We start from the raw sequence: 15,422 nt of genomic DNA on the forward strand, positions 1-15,422 counted from the left end.
CCAGGTTTTTCTTTTTGTTATTTTCCGTGTGAGCTGCTTTTATTGTTAGGTGCTTTATTATTTCTCGCTTTCTGCTCCCTCTCCGCTACCTTGTTGTTATTTTTTCTTCTCGTGCTTTCACCAGAAACACAACCCCCCTCTCTCGATGTCATGTTTCAGCGTGAGGCACTGTTTGTTGATCGGTGTACTTGCTGTGCGGCACTGTGGTGGGCGTCTGTTGGGTTTCAGTGCGCTATATAAATAAACTGTCTTGACAAACTTAGCGTCATTTTCTAGAGACGCTGAACAGCGCCGATCCGAACCCAACCTGAAATAAACCCACATTTATGTGAGCCAAACACTGAGGAGCTCTCAGAGTGCACAGTTTCACAGTCGGCTCTCCCACACTCGGCTCTGTATGTCACTGTGGCCATCCCCTTATGGCCACCTGCTGTTCAGGTTTTGTACTTATCATCAGAAGAAAGCTGGCTTTTAAATGGAGCTTAAAACTGCCCTAAGTATGTCGTTTGAAACTGTATTTTCTGCTGTTGGATCTGTATGATGTCACAGAGTGCAGATACCCCGGAAGCCACACCCACCTGCTGGTCAGATTTCATGCTAAGCTACTCCAGTAGATTCCCAGACTAACAACACAGAACTGGAAATGAGCAATGACTCCTTTAAACTGCTGTTGTCACGCAGCGTTCACACGGTGTGGTTGTGTAGATGCATTTATGTGGTTGTGTAGATGCATTTATGTCGCCACTATCTGAGCAGTCCACGTTCACACGTGTTTCCACCCACAGGTCACAGCATTGATGATTTCCCATCATAAGGCCATAAAGCCTAAGTGGCTGATAATAAATATCGGATGAGTGATGCTTAACCCACACCGCCTCACTATTTAGCCTGTTACCATGGTGATGCAGGAGTTCTACAGGGATGGAGGAGGAGGAGGGAAGGAAGAAGGCACATGAAAGGGAAATGTTGTGACTGGGAGCACCGGGGAGCAGAGCCTGAGTCACGTCCATATAGTTATCTAAAGGGCAGTTCCACTTTTTAAAGTCATAATTACTTTGCAGCAGCACTTTCTGATATTAAGCATGTCGGAGCCATTTTTTATTAGAAAGCTGTGATGCCATCAGTTACGCAGACGTTTGGTTCGTAGTTTCTGCCTCCTTTTAGAGCAGCTGCTGGGTTTTCAGTTAACCGATGAATGAAAGTGAACACGTTGGAACTGTTGTCATCTTGACCTCACTTTCGTCCTGCGGTCTGCAGCTACTAAACCACCGCATGTGGATTTGCTGAGAATAATCTTATTTTTTAATGCTTTACATTCATTCATCTGTTTCCTTCCTACTGCCCAGCTGTTTATTTGTAGTTTTATATTATCTCAGGGCTTCACACACTGCTGTTCTGTCAGATGGCGTTGTGCAGATACACACAGGGTGCCTTGATCCACGAGCCACAGCAGTATTGGATGCTGGGAGGTAAGAGTCGTGTTTTAAGCAGTTGCAGCTTTGCAGGTTGGAGGCGGTGCTTATGGAGTAAGCAGTGTATTTGTCAATGAGGAAACAGATTTTCACCCTCCCCGCTGTTTATTTTGTTATCACCTGCTATATGCTAATTGCTAATGGTGCAGTGGCACAGTTTAAAGCAGGGGTCTCAAACTCCAGTCCTCAACGTGTCCTGAAACTTTTCCATGTGTCCCTGGTGCAACACACCTAAATAAAATCAGTAGGTCATTAGCAAGAGTATAGAGCTTGACTGCATGCTGAAGTGGCAACCCCTAACCCTACTCAAGTAAATTTAAGTGTTTGGAAAAATGTTCTTCTGAAATCTTTTATTGCACCATGTTCATTCACTCATGAGCTGCTGTAACATGAATCAAATGGCTGAGCTGCCAACTCAGCATTCAGTCAAGTTCTATAGAGTCTTGCTAATGACCTACTAATTGTATTCAGATGTGTTGCAACAGGGACACATGGAAAAGTTTTAGGACACCTTGAGGACTGGCGTTCGAGACGCCTGGTTTAAAGGAAAGAAATTCCATAAAGTAAAAATTAAAATCAACAATAGACCAGTGAAAAGAACTGAAATCAGTGGTAAAATCACTAAAGTGAATAAAAACAGGAGCTATGGAAGACACAGCTAAAGAGACATCTCTATAAGAGAAGAAGTCATAGTTTTGTTAATAAGTAGTAAAGGCAAAAACAGCTTTGCCAGTATTGGTGGAGATTGGGGGAAGCAATTCGCAACAGCCTAATGATCAGAGGTCACTGAAAGCAACTGTGGAAGAAATAACCACTGGTTACACAAAGTGTGGGATCAGAGAAACTTTTGGTTTCAAAGCATCGCTTCAAGTGTGCGCACAGCTTTAAAAGCAAACATTAAAGCCCTAAAATCCATTCCAAACCTAAACTGAAGCCAGTTTAATATAATGAGCTTTGCAGCAAATAGTCCAGCCCAAGTTGACGTGATTACACGTTATCAAACAGGTTTGTCCAGCGTGCCACGGGGCCATCACTCAAACATCATGATTGTGTTCACGAAGAGATTGTGGTTAAATATGTTCCTTTGCAACATTTGCATCATGCTGAAGTGCACTGGGTGAGGAGTAAACCAGTCCTGGGATGATGTCGACTGACCCGCGTCACCACGAGTGCTGGAGTCGTAATAACGCAGTGTAGTTCTAAAATAATTAGACACAGTACTCGTTACATTACTTTCATGTTCGCTCTGTGATGCCTGTAGAGAACTCAAACATTACTCTGAGTTTCTCCATCACTGCGTGCTTTCAGTAGATGCTTGCAGAGCCGAAGTTGTGTTTGCAGGATTTTATTTTATTTTTTGATTTTATTTTTATTTTTAAACCCTTATGGTCCCACATGTGGCAAATGTTGTAGTCCTTTGCATTTAACCCTTTCACTCAGTGAAGCAGCGGGCAGCTACCTTGCTCAAGTGTACCTCAGGCACCTCCCTTTTAGTTCACGTGAAACTCGGTCGACCCGTCACTACATGCCAAAGTCACAGAATAAAAACATGCTTCCAAATGTGACCGGGAGGAACCGCGCTGTACGGTTTCTCATATCGTTGTTCCCAGAGGATGTGAGTTTGTGGTTTTTTATTTCCAGCTGATCTGTGTGATATTTAGTAAGAGAAACACAGAGGGAGCCTCTGCTTCAGAGATGAATTGTGCATGTGTGCGCTGCATGCATGACTCCAGTATAACAGATGGGAGCAGCGGAGCCGCGCTTTGTTCTGAGAATCAATCCTTCCTCTTAAAGGTCAACAATAATTGCAAAAACAGTGGAGGCATGAAGGCCTAATGAATGCTTAGAGAGCTTCGTAACACATCACAGCTATTATACATCAAACCGGCTGCACGGGCCCGCTTATCTGCCGCTCGCTCCCACGTTGAGGCTGCGCTGTCACTGAGCAGAGGAGATAATGGTAATTTTAACATTTATCCTTCCTCCTCGGCTTCGCCACTAAATCTTTTCAAAAAGTTCACTGATATAGGTCCTGATATTTACAAGAATATCATCGGGGAAAAGTGTACGTACAGCGGAGCACCTTGTTCTGTGCAGCTAGCAGCATATGTACTGTGACGCAGTTAGTGCTGCCTCACAACTGCAGGCTCGGTGCGCTCCATGACAGACCCCTGTCACATTATGGGGGTCTGCTGTGTTACTGTTACTGATGTCAACTGAGAGGCTTCATATGGGAGGAGGTTGGAAGTCAGCGAACTCTCAGATCAGGAGTTGTTTTACCCTGATCTTGATTTTCTCCAACCTAAGCAGAGAATTTAAGGTGGACGTTTTTGCTTTTCTGTATTATCTGTCACATATTTGTTTCGTTCCAGTCGTGGATGATCGTCTTTCAAATACTGACTTCAGTGCATGTACAAGTAATCCAAGAGGTGAACTCAGACTGCTCTAAACACTGTGTCAAGGTTTTTTCTAGTCTAGGCGCTGTGTGATGTCAGAAAGAGCGCAGATGCCTTTTCCGTCTGCTGTTTAAGCTTTGTGTGTGCACGGAGCAGGTAATCAGACATTTGGGTTAAAGGGAAGGTGGCCTTAAAGGAAGAGGAGATGTGAGTCAGTCAAAGCTCCTGTAGTGGAGTCCATAGAGCGAATCTAAGCAGAATGAGTCCGTTTAAACTTACTGTAATATAATGGATAGAAAATAAGAAAATGACAATACTTGCCTTTTGGAAAGCTCTTCCAAATGATATCATGTCAATCAAGTAAAAGCTTGTCTTATTTTTAATATACCTGTATATATTTTACTTGTAGTTTTGATGTGAGTACTTCCTGTATTTGCACTTGTGTTTGACAGTGGATGGATGGAGCAGATCTGACATTTTGTGCTCTCAGAAAAAAAGCGTCACAGTCTGAAGCTGTCACATTTATCCTTCGCTTTGACGTGATCTCCCGCGGGAATATGTTTAAAAATGTTCTTAGAGTTCGACTTGAACTAAAAATCGATCCTGTTGGCGTGCCGGCCCATTCTCATCCCGCTGATTAATGCCGTTTTGTCAAATCGTGCCACGTATGCACCGTGGCGCGCCGAGTTATGGCATTAAGGAGAGGGAGCGCTGGCTTCCAGCGTGTCATTTCTCCAAAAGAACGACCGTGTTTGGAACCAAAGCACAATCTTTTAGCAGCACTTGGACACGACCGGTGTTTCAAAAGTTCAGTAAAATGTGAGTAAAAAGTTATTTAAATCACAGATGCCATGAAGTCTGCACCCTGGACACCAGCCCATCACCAGTTTATTCTCTGACAGACAACCTGCGGATGGACCCGTGTTGTTTGTTTTGTTTGTTTTTTAGGGGGGGTGTTGGTTTTTTTAACGCCTGCAGGAACTGATGCTGAAGTCTGGACTCCACCTTTTCCCATCCTTCCTTTCACTACCTTGTTACCACTCTTTCATTCTCCAAAAGATGATTCTGTTCATCTGGACGTAGCGTTTTGTGGGAGAAACGTTTCGTCACTCATCCAGGTGACTTCTTCAGTCTTAATTATGCTAATTCTCATGATCATTGATCAACAGCCACTGATCAAAGACCAATGACCACTGAGTCCCATTCACAGAGAGTTGGGGAATGGCTGCAATCACCGCATTGTAAGATGGTGACAGATGTACCCTTAGGCCCCCTCCTCGATTCAGAGATGGTCTTTCCCTTTTCATGTAAACGGCCTCCTTGACTCCGCCCTCAAACCAGCGTTCCTCCCTGTCCAGGATGTTACATCCTCATCATTGAAAGAGTGTCCACTGGCCTGTAGGTGTGAATAGACTGCAGAGTCCTGGCCTTGTGAGGTGGCTCTGCTGTGTTGTGGCGTCCGCTTCACCAGAGGTTGTTTGGTTTCCCCGATGTATAAAACCTGCCAATCCTCCTGGCAGTTAACAGTGTACACTATGTTACTCTGTTTGGTCGGGGGACCCGATCCTTGGGGTGGACCAATTTTTGGCGCAGCGTGTTTTGGGCTTTAAAAGCCACAGAGACCCGGTGTTTAGAAAAAAATGCGTCACCATCTTACAATGCTGTGATTACAGCCATTCCCCAACACTCTGTGAATGGGACTCATGGCCATGGATCAGTGGGTTTTGGTCAGTGGTCATGAGAATTTGCATAATTAAGATTAAGGAACTGACCTTAATCAGTTCATAATGACTGGTTTCAGTCATCATGCAAATGTCCTGTTTATAAGATTGAAACCTGCAGTCAGCTGAGACTGAAGACGTCACTGAGTGACGAAATGTTTCTCCCACGAAACGCTACGTCCAGATGAACAGAATCAACTTTTGGAGATTTACTTCCCTGGATGATTGAGCATCAGGACACTCGTTCATTCTTCCCCTTTTTCATACATCGCCTTCCTCGCTCTCTCGTTGTCTCTCTCTCCCTTTGTGATGTCATTCAGACTGATCCTCTCTCGCTCGCCCTCCCTCCCTTCGTTGGCAGACTAGTTGTTGGTCTCCGCTCAGCCATATTAGTTGAATTAACATCACTAAGAGCACATACGGCAATAACTTCGCGGTGTCACCATGGCAACACACACACACACAGTGGAATGTGGACGCACTTACAGCAACAAGGATGCAAATGATTCCTCACAATCACAACCGTCACGTGTTTGTGAGTCACAAACACTTCTTTGTGCGTGCATGAGTAAAAACCTGCATCGAGCACACGCACGGACCCCCACCATATTAGCTGCGTGTGCGAGTACATTACAGCGTGTAAGTGTATTATGAGTTTGCCTCCAGTGTCTGCCAGCGCTGTCATTCGCTGCTTTGTGCGCCGGCTCGAAATCCCATTTCAGAGCATCAGCAGGGGGGAGTAAATGACGGAAGTGGAACTGAAACAGGAAACCGACCCGAACGCCGGCGCCTCTGACCTCAGCGTTCACTTTAGCTTTAGCAGCAGTTAACATTCGGGGGGAAACGGCCCCTCTCTTAATGGACCGAACTGCTAATGTTTCCTCTGGTACCGCTGAGACAAAGAAACACAATCCAGTGAATTCCAGTTTGAGCGATAGATCAGTGAGTTTGGAGGGTCATTAGATGCAGAAACACTGCACACTGCACAGTCGGGTATTATTCTGTGCAAATGCAAATGAGCTCAGCCGTGTAGGTGCTCAGATGGGAGACTTTTGCTGCATTCGTAAATGACTTATCTACTCGGAGGTGTGGATTCAGGTGGGAAAGTGCTCCAAATTAGGAAAGTTTGGAGACGTTTATACTTTCACACTGCCTTTCTGTAAGACTTTAAACTTTTCCTTAGTTCCTTATCGGTATTTCACTTAAATTCACTTTGGATTTAACTGAAAACATCTGCTTAGATCAGCTTGTTCTGTCCTTCCTGCTTATTTGGTTTGCTCACCCTTCACTCTTTATTGTGTCTCTCTGCTTCTGGTCAACTTCTGAAGTTGGTAAAGATGGAGTCACTGTTTGGTTCAGCACGGTTAACACAAACATTGGGCTTATTTTACCCGATGCCCCCCAAAACACATTTTCCATCAAAACATAATGAAGGACAACAATACATGGCAAATTTAACAAACTGAAGCATTCTTCCTATAGTTCCCCCATACAATGAAAAATGTATCATGATCCGATAAAAAGGCTCCAAAATGAGTTTAAAAAGAAAGTGAATCATTAAGAAAAACTAAATAATGAAGCTGGGAACATGTCCTTTGGTCCATGTGAGTCTCGTCCAGTGAAGACACAACTTAAAAAAAAAAAAAAACCATGAACGCATATTTATTCATCGAGTGGATGAAAATCACCGTCGTCGGTTTTTTGGGGTTAAGTGGGTACATTTTCGAGCATCTCCTCCGCTCGTGTTCACATCCTGACATGCTCTGTTTCATCCTGAAACTACTTCCTGTGTCTCGTCATGTCTCCCTCTGCGTTCTAACATCCAGCATGTCGAAGTCGGCCGCTAATGAATCTCTCAAGGGGAGAGGTGAGGCAGTGTGTGCGTGTACCACGCTTTGTGCTAACATCAGCAAAGCCAGTCAATGCTAATGGACAATATCATCATGCTTAAGTGTGATTGGATAAGGGGTGAGGCAAGAGAGGGGGTGTGTGTGTGTGTGTGTGTGTGTGTGTGTGTGTGTGTGTGTGTGTGTGTGTGTGTGTGTGTGTGATATACTCAAGGCCTGTTTAGTGCTAAAACTCCCTTTATATCCTCCTCCCCCCTCTCTCTCTCTCACGCACAGCCTCCTCTCCTGAATCCTTAATGAGCCCTGCTGTGGGAGGCTCCAGACTGAGGCTGTTGGTATTTTAAAACACTGGTACAGGATCAGAAACACGCTGCCTCCCTTCACTAATAAAAGCCGAGGATGTTGAGCGTTTCAAGGCTGGCAGACACACTCGAGAGCTTTGAGCGTAACAGCTGCTCTGAGCTGATGTGAGTCTCACGACTGGAAACAACACCAAACTTCTGGTTCAGCGTTCGGAAACGAGGAGAGCGGCCGGTCCCCCCGTGGTATCACCCACCCCACTGGAAAATAAGATTCAAACAGTCGTTGTTAACCATGTCATGGTGACACTGAGTAATGCCGCACTTTCAGATCTTTTCTTGTATGAAATGTCAGAAGGTAAGATTGGAAACATTTTCCAGGGTGTCTGGAAAATGTCATGTTTTATTAAACCAACAGTCCAAACTCAAAGATTTCAGTTTCAGCAATGTGAAATGGAAAAGATGTTCACATTTTGGAAAAAACAGCCTCAGGAGATCTTGACGTTAGCTGAGTGCTGCACGACCAATGGGACAGTGCACTTAGTATCATTATGCATTTAAATACTTTGTAATCGGTTGGGTAGTTTAATCTGCAGTAATGGATCCTATTCTATGAAATTAAACTTTTAAAGCGTGGTTGTTCTGTGAGGACCACGCACCTCTGAAACACAGAGAAACCAGGCCTTCAGCTTCATTAGCAGTCTAAGGAGCTTGCAAAGAAAAGCCTCTGGACTTCTTTAAGTTGCTTGAAGACGTTTCACCTCTCATCCGAGAAGCTTCTTCAGTTCTAAGGTCAAATGGTGGAGACTGATTCAAACCCAGTGGGAGTTTCCCCCCCACAGAGGGACAAAAGGACCCCCTGATGATCCTCTAATCGCCTGAGCCAAGGCGTGAAAGCGGGTGTGGGTCACAATCAGCCAGAGTTTCAGGTGTGTTCATTGTGAAACCTGGCCCCACCCTATCATGTGATTTCCTGAGGTCAGATGGCCCAGGATGTGAGTGGGCGTTAAGGCGTCTGGGAAGGATCTCAAAACTGGATTATAGATGGCAGACAGTTGGTGTCGTAAGCCCCGCCTCTGTTCAAAGATGGTCGCTCACAGTGGACATAGATGCTTCTTTCACTCCTCTTTCAACCCATCTGTCCTCTCTGTCCAAAATGTGAACATTGGCCTCCTCGGAAGAGTGACCTTTGACCTTAGATGCAGATGGACTGCCGAGACTTGTCCCGTGTGCCATTCGCTTGTTTGTACTAACTGTGTGCTGATGAATTTATTATGCGTGCCTTTATAGTTTTTTGCGTGACAAGAATATTATTTGAATCTCAGATAATTTGGTACAGATTTAGAAGCTGTGTTGATTTCAGAGGGAACATTTTGTTCTTCAGCTTCGTTGCGGTGGAGCGATTATGTCGAGTTTTCTGAGGAAAACTGTGGTTGTGTCCCAAACATGTGATACTAGTGTGGGAAATTCACAGAAAAAAACACACGAGGATCTTTTTCCCGAACACAGATCATCTCGTTGTTTTGTCATAACTGGATTATCGAGGTTTTGGCAGGAAACACGTGCTGAATATTTAACAGCGAATGAAATATTGACGGGGCCTAGAGGCTGTGGATCTGCTGCTGCCTCCTCCTGTTTTACTTACTGCGAGTGTGTGAAACAGCCTGAACGGGTTGTGCAAAAATGCCGCGTTAATCAGTGCGTCCATCTCATTTTTTACAGCTGCAGAAAGGGCAGGTAACCAGGCGTGCTCAGTGCAGCCCCGACGCCCAGGAGTGACCGTGCCGCTCGTTGTGCTGCGATCTTTCACATCTCAATTAACCTCGTCAGGTGAAAGTAGCTTGTATATCTTGGAGTGCGGAAAGGGCAAGCACCTCGAGTGTGAGGTTATAGAGTCTGCTGTTGTTATTAATGAAGGGAATGAGAGAAGAGAGGAGAGAAGGAAGTAAGGGAGAGACGAGGATGGAGGACTTTCTGCAGTAAGGGCAGAAGAATATTTATTTTCTTCTCCTTCATTGAACAGCTGCACAGACGCTCCGTTTAGTATCTGCTGCAAAAATTCAGCATATCTGCTTCCAAAGACCGTTACAGAATATCCAGATTTCCCCTTCAAGTCGGTACAAAGCGTCGAGGACAGAGTGTGTAAGTTATTGTCAGCTGAGTTACCTGTTATCCCCAAAAAGTACCAGGAGTTCTTCTATTTCTGTCAGTCAGCTTTTAAAAACAGTCTCCAAATTTTTGAAGTAGCACAGATTCTCATTTCCTTCAAATCCAAAGGCAGCTTTTAATAGAGTTTTAAAAGCATTCACAAAGCCATTTGTCAAAGGCTGAAATATTAATTTCCATCTCAATAGAGGACCGTACAGGATGAGGCCTTAATCCAAGAACTGAAGAGTTGTCCTTTCGAAGCAGAGTCACTCAACGTCTAGGTCATTCACAAGGTTGCACAGCAACACACACGGCGGTAAAGACTTTCATTCGGGAGCTTGGGTTATATATAGACGATGGCTGCTGTGACTAGCATTGTTCATTCGTTTGTGTACTTGCATTTTGAAACTTCAGCTTTAGCTTTTGGGCATCATTAGCATTTTTCCCTTCACCAGCCTGTGCTAGTTAGACAAACACCGTGGTGATAAAACCTTCTTGAAAGGTTTAAAAAGTTCTCATCTGAAGGAATCGTTTTGTTAAAGTGAATAAAATAAACGTCGAGGGGCGCGCGGAGATGTTTGTGCGATGATGCTCGTTTCTAGACGGATCCTGAATTTAAAAGGTTTGGTATAAACCAACAATCACAGGAGGCTGAAACTGCATTTAAACTTTAAAGGACATTAAAGGAAGCGGCACTTGTACGCCGGCTGGATGGTTGTGAGAGATGATCAATGAACTTTCCTTTTCCCAACTTGGACGCCTACTATCAGTTACCCTTGTTTGTCTTTTCTGTCGTATTTCAGGAGAACCTATTCTGATGGTTCTCAAACCAGACCTTTACTGCAGGGGTGTCAACGTTAACGCGCTAACGCGTCATCACGATTGAAATTTTTAACCCATCTGGAGTACAGAATGGACAGACTTTGGACAAACTGCCTGAAATGCGTGGACAAAGACATTTCAGGCAGTTTGAGTCATTCTGCACTCCAGACGGTTAATTGCATTAAAAACTTTAATTGCGTTAACTGTGTTGACAGATTAATACACGTTAATGCGTTAGCATTGACAGCCTTACTTTATTGATATACCGATTTGTCAAACTCGTCATTAATGAGAAGTCAAGAGTCATCGTTATAGGCAGAAGAGTTAAAGCACGTGTGCAGAGGAGAAATGGGTTTGCACTGCAAGGATGTCCAGTTTAATCCGTCCCTCCACCAATTTCATAACTGCAGACTTGTTGCCCTCTGGCCGTCGTTTTAGAGTAACTGTGATGAAGACCAAAAGACTCCAGGTTTCTTTTACCCCTATTGCAACCCGCCTCTTCCATGGTGAATAACTAATTTTATCATTGTTTTGTTTATTTTTATTGTTGCTCTTGCTGCTGAACTAATTTCAGCTTTTGGGACAATAAAGTACTGAACTGAAACTGAATTGAAATAACTCAACTGAGTGAGAGACAGTGTAGACCCAAAGTTGGCCACCGATCCGTCACAGGGCTCACACAGACGACTCTTCACACACGGTCAGTGGACCTCCAGCTTCCTCCCACAGTCTTTGGGCGACTGTGGGAGGAAGCTCTGGCACACAGCAAGAACCCGGCTGATTCAAACCCTGGACCAGAGATGGGCAGTAACGCGTTACTAGTCTGATTACTTTTTTCAAGTAACAAGTAAAGTAAGGGATTGCGATTGCAAAAAAGTAATTAGATTACACTTACTTTCCCGTAAGCATGTTGCGTTACTGCGTTACTAAACTGTGATTTTGTTTGTGAGAGTGTCTCCTGACAATGACGCAAGCGTGTGCGACGGCTGTGGTAGCACATCTGTAAATCAACAATAGAAACATGGAGCGAGGGATAGAGTGCGATCGTGCAGCATTTAATACTTGGAAATACGACATTACTTTGAATTTGACTCTTTAAAAAGCGACAAAAACATAAGCGTACGTTGTACACTCTGCATCGGAAGAAAACTTCTTTCTACGTCGAAAAATTCCACTTCCGACGTGAGCAAGCACCTAGCACGCTGTCACAGGAATGTTAAACCTCAGATGGACCTACTCCTGCTAAACAGGTTAAACTAGACGTAAGAGCGACAGCACTTAGTGCCGCTGAACTGAAGAAGCTCATCGCTGCCTATATCGTCGAGGACATGTTGCCGATTTCCACTGTAGACTCTGAATCGTTCCGACGCATCGTAGAAAAACTACCAACTAAAAGTGGTGTCAAGCTGCCCCAGAGAAAGTCATTTGTAGGACACCTTGAGAGAGAATATGACAAAATGAACTCTAACTTGAAGGCTACACTCGAAGAGGCAGAGTTTGTTTCCACCACTGCTGACATCTGGGCGGTAAATAATAAAAGTTTTATGGGTGTAACAGTTCACTGGATTAATTCCACATTACACCGCAACAAGGCTGCCCTAGCATGCAAGAGAATTAGAGGCAGCCATACCTATGATGTAATCGGAGCAGAGCTTGAAGAAATCCATTCATCATATGGACTACAAGGCAAAGTTGTTGCCACTGTAACGGATAGTGTATCCAATTTTGCCAAAGCATTCAGAGTATGTCAGCCCTGAATCTGAAAATGAAGAAGGTGATGACGAAGAACCGACCTTTACTGATGTCATAGAAGCTCTTTCAACCACATCTGGTGATGCACAGTTCAGCCTCCCTCCACACTACAGATGTGCATCGCACACAATTAACTTGATTTCAACAAGCGATGTTGACAAACATCTAAATTCCTGTGCAGACACCAAGGCTGCATATAGGAGTAGCACTGCAAAATGTTCTGCTCTTTGGACTAAAGCAAGTCGATCAACATTAGCCTCTGAACAGGTGGAGGAAGTCAGTCGGAGGAAACTAATGGTACCGACATCCACAAGGTGGAATTCCCTGTATGAGGCCATTTCTAGAATCATCACAATTCCCTTGAATGAACTTAATCCCCTGTGTGTAAAACTGGGAATCAAGTGCCTTAATGAAAGGGAGTACCAGTTCTTGAAAGAGTACTGTGCTGTGATGAAGCCCTGACAGTGGCTCTGGACATCTTACAAGGGGATGAGTGCACCTACGGGGCTTTAAGGCCAACACTCACAAGCCTGAGGTCAAAGACGCTTGCCCTGAAAGATGACCTCTATGATGCCTTCCAGATGTCATTGTAAAGGTAAGATTATTATTAAGTGCTTTGGGTGGATTTGTTAAATTTATTATACCATTCACAGTGGGTGGATGTTAGACTTAGTTTTAAGCAGCGGGTACAATTATTAAAATGATAGAATAAAAGACCAAGTATTCACCCCTTGTTAAATATCAGGGACATTGATCATCATTAATCATGAATATTAATCATAATATCAACAAAACCAAAATTAAATCTCATACAGTATTGATAATAGAAAATACAGATGGTTTAGAGCTGTAAAGCCCACAAAATAATGACGATAGGTAATTGTATAGTAAAATAATTTTATTCTTAGATGCATCATATTGTATGTTACAGGCCATCAAGACTCGTTTTGATGCTGTTCTGGACAGCCAAGAAGGACTTCTCGCAGCGGCCACTTGTCCCAAGTTTAAACTTCGTTGGCTGAGAGATGAGCGTAGGAGAGAGTATGTGAAGGAGCTCCTGATAACAGAGTGTCGTAAAGCTGTTCCTGCAACTGACAACACTAACGTGTCCCAAATGGCAGCCAGCCCAGCCGAAATGGACTTTTTTGAATTTCAGAACCAGCCCACAGAAAGCTTCTCAGCAGAAAAAGAAGTAACTGACTTTTTAAGGTCAGACTATGAGTTTGAGATTCTGAATCAGTTCCCAAATCTCAAAAAGATGTACATGAAATACAAAGTCCAACTCCGTCCAGTGCACCAGTGGAACTGCTGTTCAGTTTAGGTGGATTGGTGCTTTCCCCAAAAAGGAACAGAATGTCTGATAGAAGGTTTGAGAAGCTTCTGCTGATGCGATATAACCACAGTTTCAGTCCAAAAGAAAACAATAAAACTTTTTCAGGGTTGCCACAAACTGAGACTGGATTAAAAGGCTAAATGTAGCATGCAATAGCTTTTTCTGTTTTGGTAATCTCAATATTACTCCTCTCTGCACTTTACCAACTGTTAAAAGATGTTATTGTTAATTCTATTTATTTTATTTATTAATTTTTTGCTGTATTTATATGAAAGGATGTGTGTGTGTGTGTACACAAAAATAATTTATGTTATATGGTGGATTCTGCAGAAATACAGTTTAAGCCTTTATTTTCTTAAAATCTGGTGTAATGTGCAGAAATATGTTTAAATGTTAAACAAATTCATTAAAGTCAAAGACTGTTGAATTTAATGTAATGTTTGTTTGATGCAGTTTTTATAAAGTTCAGATTAAAAGTAATAAACAATTCTTTAAAAAGACACTTTTCTGTTTGACTCACTTTTTATTTATATTTATAACAAGGTGCAATAATAATTAATGTGCAATAATAACAGTGTGCAATACACATACACTTATTCTTCTTTTTTATAATAAGTTAATATACTGTGTTGTGTTGTTTGTTACGTTGTGATGTGTCATATCGTGTCGTGTTGTGTTATATGTAGTGCCGACGTAGGACAGTTTTTCCAATTTCATTGTACTACTGTACTATGTATGACTGTGCAATGACAATAAAGAGTTATCTTATCTTATCTTTTATAAGATGGATTATGCAGAATTGGCCCAAAAGGTCCATCGCTTTATCACGCATTCAGGTGTCATGTTTTTGAAAAGTAACTAATTAATTTTGAAAATAAGTAATCAGTAAAGTAACGGGATTACTTTTTTGGGGAAGTAATCAGTAACTAATTACTTTTCTCAAGTAACTTGACCAACACTGCCCTGGACTTTGTTGATTTGAGGTGAAGGTGCTCACCGCTGCCCCCCCTGCGTCACCCTATTAACAATTCAACGTCAAAGCCTCGTCAGAATGATGTGAAGTTTGTGTCCAGAACACTTTCACAGATTCCGACTTACTGTAATAGAAAACTCTATTTCGGACCGGAGGCAGCCGACAGGTATCGACAGGCCAAGCGGAATGCGGCTCGGGCAGTGGCTGAAGCAAAAACTCGGGTGTGGGAGGAGTTCGGAGAGGCCATGGAAAAAGACTTTCGGACTGCCTCGAAGAGATTCTGGCAAACCGTCAGACGTCTCAGGAGGGGAAAGCGGTGCTCTACCTGCACTGTGTATAGTGCTGGCGGAGCGCTGCTGACGTCGACTGAGAAAATTTTCAGGCGGTGGAAGGAATACTTCGAGGACCTCCTTAATCCCACTGACACGTCTTCCGAGGAGGAAGCAGAGGGGAATGACCCGCCAATTTCCGGGGGCGAGGTCACTGAGGCAGTTAAACGACTCCTTGGTGGCAGAGCCCCTGGTGTTGATGAGGTCCACCCCGAGTTCCTGAAGGCTCTGGACGTTGTAGGGCTGTCCTGGTTGACACGCCTCTGCAATGTTGCGTGGAGATCAGGGGCAGTACCTATGGACTGGCAGACCGGGGTGGTGGTCCCCATC

The 15,422-nt window shown here is 43.7% G+C and overlaps 1 protein-coding gene and 1 pseudogene across 3 annotated transcripts in view; both read left to right on the forward strand.

Moving 5' to 3' along the window:
- grid1b (glutamate receptor, ionotropic, delta 1b) overlaps positions 1–15,422 on the forward strand; it is a 627,414-nt gene that overhangs the window by 85,356 nt on the left and 526,636 nt on the right. The window lies entirely within an intron of this gene.
- Positions 12,034–14,149, forward strand: LOC146704042 (uncharacterized; annotated as a pseudogene). The gene is made up of 3 exons (XR_014922108.1): positions 12,034–12,231; positions 12,874–13,052; positions 13,389–14,149. The product of XR_014922108.1 is annotated as an uncharacterized LOC146704042 (transcript).

The sequence above is a fragment of the Copadichromis virginalis genome, linkage group LG8, assembly GCF_057382275.1.
Source record: "Copadichromis virginalis isolate Kocher_CV1m ecotype Utaka linkage group LG8, C_Virginalis_male_GT1.1, whole genome shotgun sequence".
Lineage (NCBI taxonomy): Eukaryota > Metazoa > Chordata > Actinopteri > Cichliformes > Cichlidae > Copadichromis > Copadichromis virginalis.